General features: G+C 45.5%; 2 protein-coding genes and 1 non-coding gene across 11 annotated transcripts in view; 2 read left to right on the top strand and 1 right to left on the bottom strand.

Moving 5' to 3' along the window:
* The window catches only part of ZER1 (zyg-11 related cell cycle regulator), a 30,035-nt gene extending 26,103 nt beyond the window's left edge, over nucleotides 1–3,932 (bottom strand). For 2 of the 4 annotated variants that reach the window (XM_086324599.1, XM_086324601.1), the window contains exon 1: nucleotides 3,778–3,932. The gene's annotated coding sequence lies outside the window, so the exon portion shown is untranslated. Of the gene's footprint in view, nucleotides 1–3,410 lie in introns of all 4 variants that reach the window. The other 2 variants (XM_086324600.1, XM_086324602.1) reach the window with 1 other exon arrangement.
* TBC1D13 (TBC1 domain family member 13) overlaps nucleotides 3,928–15,925 on the top strand; it is a 29,461-nt gene continuing 17,463 nt past the window's right edge. For 2 of the 6 annotated variants that reach the window (XM_086324684.1, XM_086324680.1), the window contains exon 1: nucleotides 3,928–4,040. The gene's annotated coding sequence lies outside the window, so the exon portion shown is untranslated. Of the gene's footprint in view, nucleotides 4,041–4,161; nucleotides 4,318–15,925 lie in introns of those variants that run through there. The other 4 variants (XR_015136233.1, XR_015136231.1, XM_086324681.1 and 1 more) reach the window with 4 other exon arrangements.
* LOC147362448 (U6 spliceosomal RNA) lies at nucleotides 11,997–12,100 on the top strand. The gene has a single exon (XR_015137530.1). It is a non-coding gene; the product is annotated as a U6 spliceosomal RNA (small nuclear RNA).

Genomic DNA, 15,925 nt, shown 5'->3' with positions numbered 1-15,925 from the left:
AATGGAAAGCGCATCACCCCTCACCGGTGTACAAAGAGGCAGAGGGGCCTCGGGGACACGTGGGTTCCATGCTTGCAATCAAACGGTGATCACAGTCATACTGAGCACCGTATTCCGAGGACCCTGCTAAGTACTCCGCACATGTTAACTCATTTAATTCTCCCAACAACCACATGAGGCAGGAGTTATAATCGACCACTTACAGATGAGGCAGCTGAGACTCAGTGGTGAACTGGCCACAGACTATGTATACATACCCAGGTCCGTGTGTACATATCAGTATGTATACATGTATTCATTACTCTGAGACCCAGAATTTTGTGCTTTCCATGCATGTGTTCATTGAAGCCACAGATAACCTACAAGGACCTATGATTTTGTTTTCCAGATGAAGAAACTATGGTTCAAAGATGTGTGATGATGTGCCCTCCCAGGAGGAGCTCGGCTCTCTCCATCATTATGCTGTGGGCAGGAACCATTTCTTCAAGCCTCAGCTCCCCCTTCTGTAGCATGAGCCTTCACCTCCTTACAACCTGGACTGTCCTTGGGCACTGAGCACAGATGATCAGGCATCACTGCTAACTATCCTACGGGCATATATTATTTTTTGACCACAGGACTAGAAGCTTCCTGAAGAAGGGACCCAGTGTAACTCATGGGGTCTCCATGACACAGTAACCACATGACTGGTTGGTTGTGGGTGAAGGAGCCTCAGCTCCATGAGGTCCCCAAGCAATGTTCACCAGCCTCAATATTCATCAGGGTCCTTATCTTTCCACGAGTTGTCAACAGCACCTACCACATGGGTTTGCTGAGGAGACATGATGAAATAATGGCAAGAAGGTGGTAACCAATAATTATGGAGGGATTTCCCAAGACTAATGCTTGGAGAGATCCTTATGCCCATTTTTGAAGCTGGAAAAATTAGCGTCAGTGATTGAACCAGTCACAGGATATTGGTCTCAAAGTAAATGCTCCAAGAGGGGTCTCTGAACTTGCATTTCAAGAGTCAAGAGCAGCTGAGGTACTGAAGTCCTATGCCCCAAAGTGAAGCCTGCAGAATCGTGGTGGTGCTAATGACAAGAGCTGTTCTTACCTCGTAGGAACATTAGAGTGCACTAAGTGAAGGTCACTCAATCGTGTCTGATACTTTGCGACCCCATGAACTACACAGTCCATGGGATTCTCCAGGCCAGAATACTGGAGTGGGTAGCCATTCCCTTCTCTAGGGGATCTTCCCAACTCAGGGATTGAACCCAGGTCTCCCGCATTGCAGGCGGATTCTTTACCAGCCAAGCCACAAGGGAAGCCGGTTGGAGTGCGCTGAATTCTTTTAAAGCCTGTGTCTCATTTCATTCTCCCAACAGCATAGAGCTAGAATAGACACAGGAAAATGGAGGCCCAGGCAAGGGATAGGACTTGTCCAAGTTCACGCAGTGAACCAGCTGCAGAGCTGGCCTTGACCCCAGCTCCCTAGATGACTGGTCCAAGGTTCTACCCACAGCAACTGGCTCCAGCAGCCCAGCTCTCAGAGTCAGTGTGCTATGACTTTTCATTTTCAAATCCTCTGGCCCAGCTGCCCTGCCCAGCTTATGAACCCAAGCTTCTGAACCGGGCTTGGGGGTTGAGGAGAGAGAGCAACCACTACTGTTCCACCGCCTTATCAGGCAGGCTGCAAACATCTTAGCCTCTGCTGGCACATCTAGGATCAACAGTCTCCATCAGCCACACACACCCCAACCACATGCCAAAATACACTGCTCCCCGAGACCCATCTCCATGTCATATCTATTTCAACACCATCGTTTGGCCTACATTACATGGAAAAATGGGGATTTGCTGGGCCCTTAATAAAAAAAGAGACCCATAACCTCCCACTGGTATCAGAAAAGCCAGGATCCAGCTTCTATGACAGTGATGTGCAACCACTGTTCCCACTGAGGGGTGACAAGAAGTTCCCACTTTGTCTCCCCCACTGTTCTCCAGAATTCTACAAGTTCAGAGAGGCAGCCGAGAGCTAGTGACATCATTAGCTGGTGCTAAAAAGAAAGGCTTTGAGACAGACACATGCAAACATTTCCTCACCATCGTCATTGCCCTCAGCATACCTGCAAGACTTACTGAGGGCTTAATATGCACCAAATAGTGCACCAAGCACTTCAGTACATGACCTCTCATTTAGCCCAACAATCCTATGCTATAGATGAGGACAGAGAGATGGGAAAAGGTCCTTCGTCCAGTTCTCATAACCAGCAAGCAAGTGCTATGACCAGATTTAAATACAGTACTCTATTTCCACCCTTTTTAAAATTTATTCCATCAATGGTCATTGCCAAGATGGAGAAAGAATACTTACAATGCCAGGCAGAGGACAACGGCCATTTGTCACCTAGAACAAATCTGTGTTTTCTCTGACCACCAGACACTTCAAATCAGTGCAGTTCTGAAAGGTGTCCCATTAGACACCTTTATGACCGTACATCACATGAACAGCCCCTGACACCCTCCCCACCAATGTCTCGTCCATACTCTTCTCTGATTTCCTTGTCAATCACTCTTCCCCTCCTTCATTCTGCTCCAGCCCTACTGTCCTCCTGCTATGTCATTAAACCATCAGATTTTCTACCTCAGGACCTTTGCACTTGCTCCCTCCCTCCCTTTAGATCTCTGCTCAGACATCACCTTATTAGAGCCCTTCTCTGGATCACCCTCTATAAAAAGGGCAAACCCAGTATCCGACCCTTTCCATGGCCCTTCCTGCTCTATTTTCCTCCACCCTACATATATTTTTCTCCATCTCCCATAACTTTCTGATTTGCTGAATGAACGAGTGAACTGAAACAGAGAGACTTCTTTACCAACTGGCAACCACCTCCTGCACTCAAGTGTATGCCCCTTTCCAAAGCTGTCCTCAATACTCATTCTAACCAGCTTGAATCCTGAAGAGAAACACTGTTTCTGAGGAAGACCATATGGGGGGAATTTTTCCATGGGGGCATCAGACATTCCCTCTCTGATTTAAAAAATCAAACACCGTGCTTACTGGCACAAAGACTGGCAATCTTGGACACCTTGGGCCCCAACGCAGCCAAATCAAGTTCCACCCACAGAGCTGTAAGCCAGCAGTCAGTTTCACTTTCAACTCACCTATCAGGCTCCCTTGGCCCTTAGGCTTACAATACTACACCATCCCTTTCCCACCCTGTTGGATTCCAACGACCCCATTCGTGTCATCCCTGAGTTTTCAGGCACTGCTTTCGGGGAACTCAAGCTCATCCAACAGGTAGGAGGGGCAGAGGCTAGTTCTTCCAGCCCTGCATCTATCCCCCATTTTGTAGGGGCCATGGACAGGGCGTCATTTTCTTTCTGGACGAAGGGTGCTCAGGTTTTTAAAGGCACGTTTCTCAGACCTGGCAGCAGGGGTAGACCAGGGAGTTCTCCCACACCTCCGGCTCAGATGGACCTTTGCAAATGATTGCAGCGGCGATGGTGAGGCACCGGAGGCAGGAGGAGAAAGGGGTAGGACGCAGATCCATCCCTTGGCCCCGGGAACGAACGGGGTGTGCTTTCCTCGGCGAGGAGGCGCAGAGGATGCGGCCCGGGGAGAATTCCGAGCCAGAGCTTCTGCGGAGGCAGGGGATCTCGCCACGCTAGGGCCGGGGTCTGGGGAAGACCGGGGGTCGGCGGGGCGGAGCTTGGGAATCCCAGGGACCGGATCCCCGGGCGGGATGGGGGTCGCGCCGTGGCGCGGGGAGGGGGGGACCCCGTGGCCGTTACCTTGCCCTTAGGGCTGCGGGCGGGGCGGAGGGCCGCCGGGCGCTGACTCCGGGGCCCGGCCCCACCCCCGATCCGGCTCCTACGGCTCGGAGCCTGCAGCCGCCGCCGCCTCCGCTGTCAACAAACCCCAGGCGCGTCACTTCCGGGGCCGCCCCTTAGCAACAGCGAACGGGTTCCCCGGACCGATTCCCGCGGCGAACGCGGGCGGCGGCGGCCGAAGGTTCCGGGGCCCCGTGTCGCCTCCTCTCCTGGACACGGGCCGGGTAAGTGGGTAGTAGAGTGGGGGAGCGGTGGTTGGTGCCTGCTCCAGTCCGTCCTCCGGGCGCTCCTCACTGGCGCTCGCGGGACTGGGTCGCTGATGGGGGGAACCGGCTCGGTGACACCGGCTTCCGGCGGCGCTCTGACCTGAGGTTCCCCGGAGCCCAGGAATGGTTAAGGGGGGACTGACTCCACCTTCCTCGTCAGCACAGACGAGGCGCCTCCAGCGCCGGCCCCTCGGTCCAGCGCCCTATTGGACGTCTCTCCCTGGCTTCTCCGCAGGTAGCTCACTCCCACGCGTCCAAAAGCACTCACTGTCTTCTTCCCGAACGCGGTGCTACTTCTCCAGTTAGTTAATTAAGCCCTCCAGGCGCCTCGGCTATCACCTTGGGCAATGGGGAGTGGGCTTTGGCCCCTGCCGTTTTCCTCAGTTCCTTGCCCAAGTTGTCAGATCCTATAAGAATCTCTCAAACCAGCCCCTCTCCTCCTCCAGTAGGGCCAGTCTCTGTCCACCATCGTTTCGCCTCTGGATTTCTGCAACAGCCTCCTGATGGAACCCCCTGCTCCTTCCCCTCAGGCTCTCCATAGTTCCATAGTGAATGTTTCCAAAACTAATAAATCTGATCAGGGCACTTCCTTGCTTAATAACCCTTAACATAGACAAGGGTGATCGGCACCCCTGTCTCTATCTCCACTCTTTCCCCTTTCTTGCCACCTCCGCCCCCATCCTTTCATTTCTCCAATCCAGACACCTTAAAACACTTTTGGTTCTTTTAATGATCTTCTATCCCGTGTGTGTGTCTGTGTGTGTGTATGTTAGTTGCTCAGTCATGTCCGACTCTGCGTCCTCATGGACTGAAGCCCTCCAGGCTCCTCTATTCATGGGATTTTCCAAGCAAGAATACTGGAGTGGATTGCCATTCTCTTCTCCAGGGGATTTTCCCAACCCAGGGATCCAACTCAGGTCTCCTGCATTGCAGGCGGATTCTTGACCGTCTGAGCCATTTGTTCCCTACTAATCACTTTTCTTGCTCCCATCTATATCCAGCACACACCTCTTGTCCTTCTTGTCTCAGCTTTGATGCTACTTTCTTGAGGAATCCTTTCCGACATGATGCCCCCCGCAATTTTGATGACTAATTTTGTGGATGTTTTTCTTCTGCACAGCATCTTTTAGTCTTTGACCATGTATCAGTATGTTTGTGCAATTTTGAATCCTTTAAAAAGTGTTTTGATTTTGAATTATCAAACAAGATATGCTTAGGACTTCCTTGGCAGTCCGTGTGTTAAGACTCCAAGCTCACAGTGCAGTGGGCATGGGTTTGATCCCTGGTTGGGGAACTAAGTTCCCATATACTGTTTCAGTTCAGTCGCTCAGTCGTGTCCTCATCTTTGCGACCCCATGAACCGCAGCACACCAGTCCTCCCTGTCCATCACCAACTCCTGGAGTCCACCCAAACCCATGTCCATTGAGTCGGTGATGCCATCCAACAATCTTGTCCTCTGTCGTCCCCTTCTCTTGCTGCCCCCAATGCCTCCTAGCATCAGGGTCTTTTCCAAGTGAGTCAGCTCTTGGCATCAGGTGGCTAAAGTATTGAGTTTCAGCTTCAACATCAGTCCTTCCAACGAACACCCAGGACTGATCTCCTTTAGGATGGACTGGTTGGATCTCCTTGCAGTCCAAGGGACTCTCAGGAGTCTTCTCCAATACCACAAAAGCATCAGTTATTCAACTCTCACATCCATACATGACTACTGGAAAAACCATAGCCTTGACTAGACGGACCTTTGTTGGCAAAGTAATGTCTCTGCTTTTTAATATGCTGTCTAGGTTGGTCATAACTTTCCCTCCAAGGAGTAAGAGTCTTTTAATTTCATTGCTGCAGTCACCATCTGCAGTGATTTTGAAGCCCCCCAAAATGAAGTCTGACACTGTTTCCCCATCTATTTGCCATGAAGTGATGGGACCAGATGCCATGATCTTCGTTTTCTGAATGTTGAGCTTTAAGCCAACTTTTTCACTCTCGTCTTTCACTTTCATCAAGAGGCTCTAGTTCTTCTTTCTGCTATAAGGGTGTGTCGTCTGCATATCTGAGGTTATTGATGTTTCTCCCAGCAGTCTTGATTCCAGCTTGTGCTTCTTCCAGCCCAGCGTTTCTCATGATATACTCTGCATATAAGTTAAATAAGCAGGGTGATAATATACAGCCTTGACATACTCTTTTTCCTATTTGGAACCAGTCTGTTGTTCCATGTCCGGTTCTAACTGTTGATTCCTGACCTGCATATAGGTTTCTCAAGAGGCAGATCAGGTGGTCTGGTATTCCCATCTCTTTCAGAGTTTTCCACTGTTTATTGTGATCCATACAGTCAAAGGCTTTGGCATAGTCAATAAAGCAGAAATAGATGTTTTTCTGGAATGCTCTTGCTCTTTCAATGATCCAGCGGATGTTGGCAATTTGATCTCTGGTTCATCTGCCTTTTCTAAAACCAGCTTGAACATCTGGAAGTTCATGGTTCACATATTGCTGAAGCCTGGCTTGGAGAATTTTAAGCATTACTTTACTAGCGTGTGAGGTGAGTGCAATTGTGCAGTAGTTAGGGCATTCTTTGGCTCATGAACAGTATGAAAAGGCAAAAAGATAGGACACTGAAAGATAAACTCCTCAGGTTGGTAGGTGCCCAATATGCTACTGGAGAAAGTAGAGTGGTTGCCTTAGGACTGAGGGGTGGGGGAAATAGGAATTAATGCTAATGGGTACAGGGTTTCTTTCTGGGGTGATGGAAATGGTCTAAAATTAGATGGTGATAATCATCGTGTGGTTGATAGATGATAGTTGTACATGTACAGCTCTGTGGTTAGAAAGAAAAACAATGAATAGAGTGAAAAACAGTGAATTATTCACTTTATTTTTTTTTTAACATTTATTTGACTGTGCCGGGTCTTAGTTGTGGCATGTGGAATCTTTAGTTGCCTCGTGTGGGATCTATAGTCGCGGCATGCGAACTCTTGGTTGGGACATGTGGGATCCAGTTCCCTATCTGGGCCCCCTGCATTGGAAGCACAGAGTCTTAGCCACCTGGCCACCAGGGAAGTCCCAAACTGTTCACTTCAAATGTATGCTCTAAATGTGAATTATATCCCGATAAAGGTGTTAAAATGCATTAATAAACGTGTATATGTTAACTCATAATGCAGGATGGATTTCATGATCATATTATGAAATGATCATGTTATGCAAAATCTTCTGTGACATATTTTTAATCACTTTTTATGTCAGATCATATAGTCCTGTTTAGTTCTTTTGAATAGTTGCATTGTATTCCAGTAATTCCAGCACAGTTTTCTTATCGGTGGAATTTGGTTGACAAAAAAATCTCTCATAAATTCTACCATACTTTTAAGCAGTAAATAATAGCACATGATTCCAACTCTATACAACTTCCATAAAACTAAAAACAAGGGAAAACATTCCTGCTCATTTCATGAGTCCATCATTACTCTGATACCAAAGATAAAGACATGATGAATATAAAACTACAGCCCAATATCCTTTGTGAGTATAGATGCAAATATTTTAACAGAATTTTCAGCAGAATAAATACAGAATAAATTGAATTCTTAGCGGAATAAACTGCTATAGAGTTTGTGGCAATTTGTTACATAAATCTTAGGAACCTAATATAATCATCTGTTTGTATAGAAAAGTCTGTGGGACCTACAAAAAAGCTTCTCAAACTAATGATTGGGTTCAGCAAGATTTCAGGATATGAGTCAAGAAAAGCAATAAATAATAATGTATTATTTGAAATTAATTTTATCATTATAAATAATAATGCAAACAAAAAGCAATTTGATTTCTGTATTCCAGTAACACATAGTTTGAAATTTAAAAAACTACCATTTACAATAGCATCAAAAAATACCTAGAATTACCCAGGACTTCCCTGATAGCTCAGTTGGTGAAGAATCCACCTGCAATTCAGGAGACCCCGGTTCAATTCCTGGGTGGGGAAGATCTGCTGGAGAAGGGATAGGCTACCCAGTCTAGTATTCTTAAGCTTCCCTGGTGGCTCAGCTGGTAAAGAATCCTCCTGCAATTCGGGAGACCTGGGTTTGATCCCTGGGTTGGGAAGATCCTCTGGAGAAGGCAAAGGCTACTCACTTCAGTGTTCTGGCCTGGAGAATGTCATGGACTGCATAGTCCATGGGGTTGCAAAGAGTTGGACACGACTGAGTGACTTTCACTTTCAGGAATAAATCTGAGCTTCCCAGGTGGCGCTAGTGGTAAATAACCTGCCTGCCAATGCAGGAGACATAACTAAGAGGCAGGTTCAATCCTTGGATCAGGAAAATCCCCTGGAGGAAGGCATGGCAACACACTCCAGGATTTTTGCCTGGAGAATCCCATGGGGAGAGGAGCCTGGTAGGCTATGTCCATGGGGTCACAAGAGTCAGACATGACTGAGGCGACTTACCACACCTGCAGGAATCAGTTCAGTTCAGTCGCTCAGTCGTGTCCGACTCTTTGTGACCCCATGAATAGCAGCACACCAGGCCTCCGTGTCTATCACCAACTCCCGGAGTTTACCCAGACTCATGTCCATCGAGTTGGTGATGCCATCCAGCCATCTCATCCTCTGTTGTCCCCTTCTCCTCCTGCCCCCAATGCCTCCCAGCATCAGGGTCTTTTCCAATGAGTCAACTCTTCGCATGAGGTAGCTGAAGTATTGGAGTTTCAGCTTCAGCATCAGTCCTTCCAATGAACACCCAGGACTGATCTTCTTTAGGATGGACTGGTTGGATCTCCTTGCAGTCAAAGGGACTCTCAAGAGTCTTCTCCAACACCATAGTTCAAAACCATCAATTCTTCGGTGCTCAGCTTTCTTTATAGTCCAACTCTCACATCCATACATGACTACTGGAAAAACCATGGCCTTGACTAGTCTCTGCTTTTTAATGTGCTGTCTAGGTTGGTCATAACTTTCCTTCCAAGGAGTAAGCGTCTTTTAATTTCATGGCTACAATCACCATCTGCAGTGATTTTGAAGCCCCCAAAAATAAAGTCTGACACTGTTTCCACTGTTTCCCCATCTATTTGCCATGAAGTGATGGGACCGGATGCCATGATCTTAGTTTTCTGAATGTTGAGCCTTAAGCCAACTTTTTCACTCTCCTCTTTCATCAAGAGGCTCTTTAGTTCTTCTTCACTTTCTGCCATAAGGGTGGTGTCATCTGCATATCTGAGGTTATTGATATTTCTCCTAGCAGTCTTGATTCCAGCTTGTGCTTCTTCCAGCCCAGCGTTTCTCATGATGTACTCTGCATATAAGTTAAATAAGCAGGGTGACAATATACAGCCTTGACATACTCCTTTTCCTATTTGGAACCAGTCTGTTGTTCCATGTCCGGTTCTAACTGTTGCTTCCTGACCTGCATAAAGGTTTCTCAAGAGGCAGGTCAGGTGGTCTGGTATTCCCATCTCTTTCAGAATTTTCCTCAGTTGATTGTAATCCACACAGTCAGCGGCTTTGGCATAGTCAATAAAGCAGAAATAGATGTTTTTCTGGAATGCTCTTGCTCTTTCAATGATCCAGCAGATGTTGGCAATTTGATCTCTGGTTCATCTGCCTTTTCTAAAACCAGCTTGAACATCTGGAAGTTCATGGTTCACGTATTGCTGAAGCCTGGCTTGGAGAATTTTAAGCATTACTTTACTAGCATGTGAGATGAGTGCAATTGTGCAGTAGTTTGAGCATTCTTTGGCATTTCCTTTCTTTGGGATTGGAATGAAAGCTGACCTTTTCCAGTCCTGTGGCCACTGCTGAGTTTTCCAAATTTGCTGGCATATTAAGTGCAGCACTTTCACAGCATCATCTTTCAGAATTTGGAATAGCTCCACTGGAATTCCATCACCTCCACTAGCTTTGTTTGTAGTGATGCTTTTTAAGGCCTCAATTATGTGTAAGACCTGTACACTGAAAACTACAAAACACAGCTGAGAGAAACTAAGTGAAGTGAAGTGAAGTGAAGTCGCTCAGTCGTGTCCGACTCTTTGCGGCCCCATGGACTGTAGCCTACCAGGCTCCTCCATCCATGGATTTTCCAAGCAAGAGTACTGGAGTGGGTTGCCATTTCCTTCTCCAAGGGATCTTCCCAACCCACGGATCGAACCCAGGTCTCCCACATTGTAGGCAGACGCTTTACTGTCTGAGCCACTAGGAAAATCCCGAGAGAAACTAAAGACCCGAATAAATGGCTGTTGTCGTTTAGTCACTAAGGCGTGTCCCACTCTTGCAACCCCATGGACTGTAGCCCACCAGACTCCCCTGTCCATGGAATTCTCCAGGCAAGAATACTAGAGTGGGTTGTCATTTCCTTCTGCAGGGGATCTTCCCGACCCAGGGATGGAACCCGGGTCTCCTGTACTGGCAGATGGATTCTTTACCACTGAGCCACCAGGGAAATCCAAATAAATTGAGCCATGTATTATGTTCATGGATCAGATGATTCAATAATGTGAGGATATCACTTCTTTCCAAATTGATCTGTAGTTTCAAAAGTCCCAACCAAAATCCCAGGAGCCATGTATTATGTTCATGGATCAGATGATTCAATAATGTTAGGATATCACCTCTTTCCAAATTGATCTGTAGTTTCAAAAGTCCCAACCAAAATCCCAGCAGATTTTGTTTTTGAGAAATTGACAAGCAGACTCTGAAATTCCTATACAACACAAATTATCAAGGTCAAAAACCAGAATAACCTTTAAAAAGGAAACAGAGTTGATGGACTTAACACTACTTAACTTTAAGAATTTATAAAGCTACAGAATTATAGGGCTACGTGTAGAGCTCTAAGGCTTACAGAGATACTTAAGTAGTGTTGTGAGGCTAAAAGGATAGACGAGGCGATCAGTGTAATGCAACAGAAAGTCCAGAAATAAGTCCTGCAAGTACATGATTGATTTTGATTCAGTTGGAAAAAAGATAACTTTTTCAACAAATGGTGCTTCGACAATTAGATATTCATATGAAAATAAATGAACTTTGATACATACCCAACACTATTTACAAAAGTTAATTCAAAGTGGGTCGCAAATGTTTTAAAATGAATCACAGATCTAAATATAGTGTCGTGGAATCCAGAGTCACAAAACACACCCCAAAGGACACTCAGGACCATGGAGTACAGTTTATTAGGCCAGCGGGTCCAGGGGGAATCAGTTCCCAACAAGGACCCTGATGTTTCTGAGAAGCACAGTTTTATAGCCCGGACTATGTGACAGGTTACATGTTAGCAACCTTTTTGTTGTATATGATTGAGCTTTACAACAAGTAAGTGCTAGGAGAACAAACAATTAAGGTTAAAGTGGGGGAATAATGATTACACATCAAGGGGGGATGTCTCCATGGTTAATCTAACAGGGGCAGCCTGACCTCAGCTACAGTCTCCCTTTGTCATCTGTAAGGAGGGAGGTCTCCAGGAGACTTGGTTTTCACTAGCAATGGTTTCCTCACTCTTGGGCAGGGTTCAGGGCCCAGTTCACAGCTTGTTTTTAAGATGGATGACAGACTTCAAGATGGAGTCCTCATTGCTTTCTTCACATTGGCCCCAACAATAGAACCTAAAACTATAAACTGTAGGAGAAAAATATTTGTGATATCAGAGTAGGTAAAAGATTGAGGGATATGACATCAAGGATTGTTCAGACTTTATCAAAATTAGGAACTAATGCTCTTTAAAAAAAAAAAAGCCTATAAAGGCAAGCCACAAACCACAAGAAAATATCTACAAGTCACACATTTACAAAAGACAGATGGAGACTTCCCTGGTGGTTCAGTGGTTAAGACACCACTTTCTCTACAGGGGACATGGATTTGATTTCTGGTGGGGGAACTAAGATCTTCCAGCACAACCAAAAAATAGGAAAAAATTTAATGAAAAAATTAAAAGACGGTGCTCGCTTCAGCAGCACATACACTAAAATTGGAACGATACAGAGATTAGCATGGCCCCTGTGCAAGGATGACACGCAAATTCGTGAAGTGTTCCATATTTTTTCGATGCAGGATACATTAAGCTTGGGGCTGGTACACTGGGATGACCCAGAGGGATGGTATGGGGAGGGCGGTGGAAGGGGGGTTCAGGATGGGGAACACGTGTACACTCGTGGCGGATGCATGTTGATGTATGGCAAAACCAATACAATATTGTAAAGTAAAAAAAAAAAGACGTACCATATCATACCCATTAAGATGACTATGATCATAAAAATAGAAAAGTATGTGTTGGTGACGATGTGGAGAGATTGAAATGTGCACTTTTGGTAAAAATGTAAATGGGTGTCGCCATTATGGAAAACAGTATGGTAGTTTCTCAAAAAATTAAGAAGAGGATTGCCATATGACCCAGCAATTTACCTTTCGGGTATATACCCCAAAGCATTGAAAACAGGGTCTTGAAGAAATGTTTGTGCGCTCAGGTTCACAGCAGCATTATTTTCAGTAGCCCCAAAGTGGAAGCAACCCAAGTGTCCACTGATGGATGAGTGGATCAACAAAACATGAAATATTATTCAGCCTTTAGAAGGAAGGAAATTCTGACTCATGCTGAAACATGGATGAATCTAAACAAAATAAGCCAGTCACAAAAAGGATAAATAAATACTCTATCTCATTTACGTGAGGTACCTGAGTAGTCAAATTCATAGACAGAAAATAGAATGGAAGTTGCTAGAGGCTGGGGAAGGAAGAATGGGGAGTTGTTTAGTGGGAGTTTCAGTTTTGCAAGGTGAAAAGAATTCTGGAGATTAGATCCACAACAATGTTGAGTGTACTTAACACTACTGAATTGTACTTAAAAATAATTAAGATGGTAAATTTTATGTTATGTTCATTTTGCCACAATTAAAAAGAAAATACATTCATCCAGAATATCTAAAGAGTTCCCAAAACTCAGTTTCAACAAGGAAACAAGCAATTCAGTAGGAAACAATGGGAAAATTTTAATAGATTTGAACAGGTAACTTCCCCAAAGAAGATACATAGATGGCAAACACATGAAAATATGTTCAACAAGATTAATCTTTATTGAAATGCATATTAGAACATCAGGAAGATACCACAGGGCTTCCCTGCTGCCTCAGAAGATAAAGAATCTGCCTGCAATATGGGAGACCAGGATTCCATCCTTGGGTGGGGAAGATCCCCTGGAGAAGGGAATGGCTACCCACTCCAGTATTCCTACCTGGAGGATTCCATGGACAGAGGAGCCTGGGGGGTTGGGGGTGGTCTACAGTCTATGGGGTAGAAAAGAGTTGGATATGACTGAGTCAGTAACACTTTCACTTCACTTTTTATGCACCTACTAGAATGTCTAAGATAAAAAAGACCAACTACACTAAGTGCTGGTGAGGAGGTGTGTGTGTGTGTGTGTGCGCACACGCACGCTTAGTCACTTAGTTGTGTCTGACTCTTTGCAACTGTAGCCCACCAGGCTCCTCTGTCCATGGGGATTCTCCAGGCAAGAATACTGGAGTGGGTTGCCATGCCCTCCTCCAGAGGATTTTCCCAACCCAGGGATTGAACCCAGGTCTCCTGCATTGCAGGCGAACTCTTTACCATCTAAGCCACCAGTGGTGAGGAGATGGTACAAGAGAAACTGTCACACACTTCTGCAGTGGCTGTAAAATGATACAGCCATTTTGGAAAATGCTTTAGCAGATTAAAAAAATTTTAAATTCATCCAGCATTCCAGTCTAAGGGAAGAGAAAGTATGGGCACACAAAAAGACTTTTGCATCAATGTTCATAGTAGCTTTCAGTGTAACAGACAAAAAATGGAAACAACCCAAGTGTTCAACCAAGATGAATGCATCAACTGCGGTTGATTCATCTAGTAATGGAATCTATGGCAATGAAAAGTGCTGGTACATGCTACAACATGCACGAATCTTGAAGTAATTATGCTGAGTGAAAAGAGCCAGATAAAAAAATTAAGTCTAGAAAACTCAAACTAATCTGTAGTGACAGCAAGCAGATCAGTGGTTGCCTGGGCATGGAGGTGGGGAGGAAGGAGAAAAGAGCAGGAGAAATCCTTTGGGGGTGATGGGTATATTTATTATTTTAATTGTGGTTTCACATATGTCTAAGCCTATAGAAGTGTACACTTTAAATATGAGTCGTTTACAGATGATTATATCCAGAAGCTGGTAAAATTGTAGTAATTCCCTGGCGGTCCAGGGGTTAAGACTCCCACACTTTCGGTGAAGAGGCTCAGGTTCTGTCCCTGCTCAGGGAACTGAAATTCTGCAAGCCTTGTGGTGTGGCCGAGAAAAAAAAAGAAAAAGAAACCACTGAGGGAAAGCTTATAATACTTCAATATAAAAAGTTAAAAAAAATTGGGGCTTCTCTGGTGATCCAATGGTGAAGAGTCTGCCTTCCAATGCAAGGGACACTGGTTTGCTCCTTGCTCCAAGACGATTCCACACGCTGTGGAGGAACTAAGCCCGTGTGCCACAACTTCTAAGCCTGTGTTCTAGAGCCTAGGAGCCACAGCGACCCAGCCCACGTGCAGTAGTGTGGTCTGTGATAAGAGAGGCCACTGCAACAAGAAGCCTGCACTCTGCAACTGGAGAGCAGCCCCTGCTCTGCACAACTGGAGAAAGCCCCCACGCAGCAGTGAAGATCCAGCACAGCCAATAAAATAAAAATGTTTTTAAATGGCATTAGTTCTTGTCGAATGACTGTGAAAAAGCTGTACCACATCAAGTCTTTTGAAAGCTGTTTGAGAGGTCTGGTTCTCCACACCCTGGTGATGGTGGGTGTAATAAATACTGATGACTCTTTCGAGTCTAAGAGGCACGATATGGTTGTTTGACTGGCATTCCTGAGTGTGAGTCCAAGTCAGTGTCGTTTCAGGGATCGGATTTTTCTTTCTTCTTTGAAGTGCCTGCTCTGCTGCCTTACCTCCTTCAGATGTTTGTTTGGACGTCACCTCAGAGCTGTTTTCCTGATCCCACTGTGTAAAATCGCAGCCCCCTTCCACTACCTCAGTTCAGTTCAGTCGCTCAGGCGTGTCTGACTCTTTGTGACCCCATAGACTGCAGCTCGCCAGGTTCCTCTGTCCATCACCAACTCCTGGAGCCTACTCAAATTCATGTCCATCCCACTGCCTACTCCTGCTTTATCTTCCCTGTAGGAATTTATCACCATCTGACGTACCATTCAGTTTACTTATTTACCCTGTTTAAAATCTAACTCCCCTCACTAAAACCTCAATGCTTCAAAGGAAGGGATTTTGTCTTTTATTCATTACTAAATCCCCAATGCCTAGGATATACCTGGCACATCAGAGGCACTGAGTACATTTCTTGAATGAATGATTGCTTTCCCCTTTTGGGGTGTTTCTTTTTCTTGTTGATTTAAGAACTCTTTATATGTTATGAAGATTAACCCTTTATCATAAAAGCTGCGCGTATTTTTCCATATTGATGCTTGTCTTTTACTTTATCATTAAGAGACTGAAATTAATTCATTTATTTTTGGCTATGCTGGGTTTTCTTTGCTGTGCATGGACTTTCTCTAGTTGCAGCAAGTAGGGGAAAGTGAAAGTGAAAGTCACTCAGTCCTGTCCAATTCTTGGCGACCCCATGGAGCATGTAGGGGGCTACTCTCTAATTGCAGTTCACAGGCTTCTCATTGTGGTGGCTTATCTTGTTGAAGAGAACAGACTCTAAACACTCAGGCTTCAGTAGTTGCCCCACATGGGCTTAGTTGCCGCGAGGAATATGGAATCCTTCCAGACCAGGGACTGAACCCATGTCCCCTGCATTGGCAGGCAGATTCCCAACTACTGGATCACCAAGGACGTTAGAGACTGAAAATT

Source organism: Bos grunniens, chromosome 11 (assembly GCF_055505025.1).
Source record: "Bos grunniens cultivar Pamir isolate PY7600 chromosome 11, Bosgru_T2T1.0, whole genome shotgun sequence".
Lineage (NCBI taxonomy): Eukaryota > Metazoa > Chordata > Mammalia > Artiodactyla > Bovidae > Bos > Bos grunniens.
Note: the sequence above shows the minus strand (reverse complement) of the source record. Positions and strands in the feature narration are given on the sequence as shown.